Consider the following 6,197-nt stretch of genomic DNA (forward strand, 5'->3'; position numbering starts at 1 on the left):
AAATGTTTGCTCTAACATTTTACTATCCAATGCATGACTCAGAATCCTCTTGCAGTACTTCAAAAATAACAGAAACTTTTAATTGCAAAATGGTATGCTGTGACAAGTTTTTACAGTTTCACTCAATAAACTATAAAGTACCAGTCTTTAAAAAGTCCCTACATTACTCTAAGTCAATTTATCTTTTAAGTCCTAATCCTGAAAACTAAATAAGCCACTCATAGGTATGATTATTTAATGTTTCAAATCTAGAATGGAGAGGAAGTATTAACTATGCTAGCACCTAAAGAAACATTTGGTAATCTAGGGAGAAAGAGACTGAAGGAATGGTGTCATTTTAAAGTTAGTACAGAATTCTGGGAGAAGGCCAGAACTAAAGCAGGCATAGACTACAAAGAAATAAATGGATGAGAAAGGCTCTAAGAACAGACCCTGAAGCCTAGCCAAATGTGTGATTGAGGAAGAAGTTAAGAAGAAGTCTAAACTTTTTAAAATTAAATTCAAGCCCAGCCAGCATGGCTCAGTGGTTGAACGTTGACCTGTGGACCAGGAGGTCACGGTTCAATTCCCAGTCAGGGCATAGGCTCAGGTTGTGGGCTTGATCCCCAGACGGGGGCATGCAGGAGGCAGCCGATGAATCAATGATTCTCTGCCATCATTCATGTTTCTATCTGTCTCTCCCTCTCCCTTCCTCTCTGAAATCAATAAAAATATATTTTAAGAAAATAAAATTAGGTTCAAAGTTTCAACTTCAGTTTTTGTGGGTGCTATTAATGACTGGTACTGAAGGAAGAGGAGCATGTTTGAAGGGGCTATGCATTTCACTGGCTGTTTCTAGTAAGAAAAAAAAAAAGCTGATTGGTAAGTGAGGGGTATGAATAGGAAGGGTAGATAGTAACTGAGAAGAGTACGGGGAAGCTCCAAGTTTGAGATTTCAGAAGGGAGGACTATTACCCATAATAAGATCCAGGTTTTGCCAGACTTATGTTTTACTTATATTGAATCATTGTGGGTAGTTATTAGGACAGAGACTGTGTGAATTTAGAGATGAGATAGAAACAAATATGTAGGTCAGCCATTGCAAAAGTTTAGTATATGAAGAAAGATGTTATTTGAAGAAAGTGAAGAAAGTAAGAAATAGGCCTGGGCACTGCTTCCCACTTATTTGGCCAAGAAATTAATCTCCTCAGCCCGGGATTCAGGACAGGCTGGAAAGAAGCTTTTTCCATTTCCTTCAGTTTCCAAGTTTGCCTTCATGTAAAAAGAGTTGAGGAGCACTGGGATAGGAAACCAAAAAGAGATGAAGGAAGAAAGTATCAGCTTTTCATGTACTCATTAGACTGTCTTGCACATTTACGGTAAACTAGAGGCCCTCAGCCCAGCCTGCACCCTTTCTTTCTTTCTTTTTTTAATATATTTTTATTGATTTCAGAGAGGAAGGGAGAGGGAGAGAGAGATAGAAACATCAATGATGAGAGGGAATCATTGATTGGCTACCTCCTACACGCCCCCTACTGGGGACGGAGCCCACAACCCAGGCATGTGCCCTTGACCGGAATTGAACCTGGGACCCTTGAGTCCGCAGGCTGCCGCTCTATACACTGAGCCAAACCAGCTAGGGCACCCTATACCCTTTCGCAGTCCGGGAACCCTTGGGGGATGTCAACTGCCGTGGAGGCCAGAGAGGCTCCTGCCAAGCTACTGAGCTCGCCAGCTGTGAGCCTGGCTTCTGGCTGAGTGGCGCTCCCCCTGTGGGAGTGCACTAACCACCAGGGGGCAGCTCCTGCGTTGAGCATCTGCCCCCTGGTGGTCAGTGCGCATCATAGTGACTGGGCGTTCCTCCATTTGGTCAATTTGCATATTAGCCTTTTATTATATAGGATGAGTCAAGGGTAATGGGACAAAAGATGATTTAGAATGTTCACTGTGAAAATGGTCACTTAGGATCATCAATACCTCAGCATAAATCATTAAGATGCTATGCACACTTCTTTTTTGAGTGCTTACCATGCCTCAACTCTGTTGATATGAGTGATTTTAAAAGCAAATTCATTTTCTGGGGAAAAAATTGAATTTTGTGCTTTTTGAATTTCTAAAATTGATGACTTTTTAAGCTAGGCATCTTAGGGTTTTTACAAGCATTTCCATTAGATTAAAGTGTTGTAGTATCACCCACCATCTCTTAGAACCTGGAAACAAATGTTTTCTTTTCATATTGCCTACTTTATAACCAATGAAGGAGTTAGTAAAAATTGTGATTATTCTGAATCACAAATAAAATGTCTTAAATCAAGACCTTGTCTATGTATATATAGTAAAGTTTTTTTTAAAGATCATTAGAGTCTTTTTAAAATATATTTTTATTGATTTCAGAGAGGAAGGGAGAGGGAGATAGAGACACATTAATGAGAATTTTTAATGATTTTTTAGTAAAGTATTAGTAGCAGTTATCTCTGGGAGATGGATTATGAAGCTGTTAATTTTTCACTTCATAGTTTTCCATATTTCTAATTTTCAGAAAATGTGTATGATATCTATAATAAGAATAAAGCAACACCTGTATGAACCCTGACTGGGTGACTCAGTTGGTTGAAGCATCCTCCAGTACACCAAAAGGTTGCAGGTTCGATTCCCAGTCAGGATGCACAAGAGGCAGCTGATTGATGTTTCTCTCTCTCTCTCTCTCTCTCTCTCTCTCTTTCTTCCTCTCTCTCTCTCAAGTCAATAAATATATCCTCGGATAAGGATTTTAAAAAAAAACAAAAACACAACTACATTCATCATGGTAACATAAATTTATATTAGTCTCACATTAATTTTAAATTAATTGATTTTTAAATCTCAATTTCTTTAAGCATGGTTTTCTCCCAAATGATTGATTAATCTCTACTGATCCATTAGGTGGTCTTTTGCATTGTCTGGGTTTAGAATTTTTAAAACATATATTTTTTTTATTGATTTTAGAGAGGAACAGAGAGGGAGAGAGGGATAGAAACACTGAGGATGAAGGCCACAATCCGGGCATGTGCCCTGACCAGGAATCAACTGTGACCTCCTATTTCATATGCTGATGCTCAACCACTGAGCCGGGTTTAGAATTTTTAATGATTTTTTTATGTATCTCCCCATCAGTGCTGGGACTATGAAGACATAATTATTAATGAAACAAGTGTACAAATAAGGCCATTTAAACAAGTGGTATTTGGGATTGGAAAGATCCTTGGGGAACTAATCTTAACGTACTTTATTTTCAATAAACTCTCTCCACCCAAAAGACAGTACCTCTACTAAGTGTTTATAAAATCTTTGTACGTACTCTGGGAAAAGCAAGGAAACTAATATTTTCATTGGAAGTTATCCACATGTGTAGACATAGTGGAATGCATTAAGGCATGTCACTCCTAGCCAAAATGTAAGGGATGTAGTACGAAGAGTGATGAATCAATTCATAAAATATCCGATTAAAGTGTACAATTGTTTTTAAGATAAGGAATGATTTAAAGGAATGAATATAGATGAATAACATAAAACAAAACTATACTTAATTTTACACACCACATACAATTCTGCCAGTGTGTAATATGCACCTACCTATTGGTATTTAGTTTCATAAAATTAATTATGGGAAATTCCTCAAATTCACTTTCTGCCAGCTGTGAAAGGTTAACTAATGAAGAAAGTAAGCAACACTTAAAAAAAAAACTATGAGATATGAAACTGGAATTTTTAAATATTTTCATAATCTGATTATTTCACATAACAGCATATTTTTATACTACATTTTAGCCAATGTTTTATGCCTGCATCTTCTCAGAATTTAAAAGCTTTAACAAAATAACTACAGTTTTGTGATGTATAAAAAACAAAATTCTTCTATTTTTACTTAAATATTAGTACTTTAAATGTTAAAATTTGCATTTTAAAATTCATGAAAAAAGTCTAGGGATAAATGTTATTATTTTTTTAAGGTATAAATGTTATTAATGGTTGCTTCTGGGCAGTGAAACTTGGTGGAATTTTTATAATTTACTTTTATAATAAATTGAAAATCAGGAGTAGCATTTTTAGTACATATTAATGCACATAATATTATATATATATTGGCATATAGACACAACAAATACTTTTGGAACAAATTGAAATTGTAAATAATAATCATTACTTATTCACCACTAATAACTAGATACTCTTCTGACTCCTTTATATGTATTTATATATATTATCCTCAGCAATCTTAGGCTCCAGGTACTATTGTTTTCAGATGAGGAAATGAAAGGACAGCTAATCTAACTGAAGCACTATGCCAAGGACACTTGAGAGTAAATGGTTGCACTTCTCCTCCCCAGCCAGAGGGTAAAAAGCTTAAATCACCCCACTCAAGGAGACAGATAGCAGAAATCCAATTAGTGCCATTCACTAACCACACCCAAGGACAGATGAAGTTAAGAGAGTAAGTCTTATTTTGGAACATCAGCATAAAACTGATAAATACTCATTGGTCCTCCTTCAAAAGCCCTCAAAACAACCCACCTGTCATGGTTCACTGGTTGAGCATCAACCTGTAAATGAGGAGGTCTCAGTCCCCAATATAGAATGCTCTCTCATTGTTGATGTTTATATCTTTCTCTCCCTCTCCCTTCCTCTCTGAAATCAATAAGAAATTATTTTTAATAAAAATAAAAAAATATATTTTTAAAATAAGCCATCAAAACAAAGGCCCCGGCATGGTGCGCTCTTCCTCCCAGGAGCATGCCTGCATCTTCCCCCCACCCTTCTTTTCCCACAAGCATGCATCTTCTAAACTCTCAGGGACCCACAAGGCTTACAACCAGGGCAGCAATGGTCAGTGGCTGTTCATCCCAAGCAAACCCCTGAACCTGTTCCAAGACTCCATTTTTTCTGACTTCTTACTGAGCCAAAGCAGACCAGCCTAGGCCAATTTCCCCAGCCCTTCCCCTTTCATTGTCCCCAGCTTTAATAAACATTCTCTAAAATAAAATAAAATAATAAAATAAAATAAGTAAAATAAAAAATAAATTAAATTAAATAAATAAAATAAAATATTAAATAAAATAAATAAATAAATAATAAAATTTTTTTAATTAAAAAACAAGAACAAAATGTTAAAGACAAAAGGAGAATCTTAAAGGTCATGAGAAAGAAACAGTTAGTTATGTACATGGAGTTACCATAAGGCTGTCAGCTAATTTTTCAATAGAAACACTTCAGGCCAGAAGGGATTGACCTGAAGTATTCAAAGTATCAAGAAGCAAGGACCTAAAACCAAGACTACTTCATCCACCAAGCTACCATTTATAATTGAAGGTGAAAGAAAAAGCTTCCCAGACCAAAAAAAGGCTAAAGGAGTTCATTACCAGCAAACCAGCATTGCAAGAAATGTTAAAAAGTCTTCCTTAAAGAGAAGAAAGATTAAAAAGAGAAATATAGTTATAAAGAATAAAAGAGCAATAAATACATACCTACCAATAATCACTTTAAATGTAAGTGGTTAAATACTCCAATCAAAAGTCATAGGGTAGCTAAGTGGATAAGAAAACAAGACCCACACATATGCTGTCTCCAAGAGACCCACCTCATAATAAGATACACACAGATTGAAAATAAAGAGATGAAAAAAGATATTTCATGCACATGGAAATGAAAAAAAAAGCTGAGGTAGCAATACTTATATCAGACAAGATAGACTTTAAAACATGTTATAATAAGAGACAAAGAACAACATTACATAATAATACCATAAAGGGATCAAACTAACAAGAGAATATAACCCTTGTAAACAATTGTGCACCCAACGTAGGAGCACCTAAATACATAAAGCAAATTTTGATGGACATAAAGGAAGAGATCAACAGTAATGTAGTCATAGTAGGGAAGCTTAACATCCCATTGACATCAGTGGCTAGGCCTTCCAGACAAAAAAAATCAACAAGAATAGATCAGCCTTAAAGAACACACTAGATAGATGGATTTAATTGATATTTTCAGAGCATTTCACCCCAAAGCAGAAGAATATATGTTCTTTTATAAGTGCACATGGGACATTTTCTAGGATAGACTACATGTTAGAACACAAAATAGGTCTCAATAAATTTTAAAAGATTGAAATCCTATTAAGCAATTTCTATGACCACAGTGGTATGAAACTAGAAATATGAAAAACACACAAACACATGGAG

Source organism: Myotis yumanensis, unplaced genomic scaffold (genome assembly GCF_028538775.1).
Source record: "Myotis yumanensis isolate MYYU_CA2020_CCGP unplaced genomic scaffold, mMyoYum1.0.hap1 SCAF_1, whole genome shotgun sequence".
Lineage (NCBI taxonomy): Eukaryota > Metazoa > Chordata > Mammalia > Chiroptera > Vespertilionidae > Myotis > Myotis yumanensis.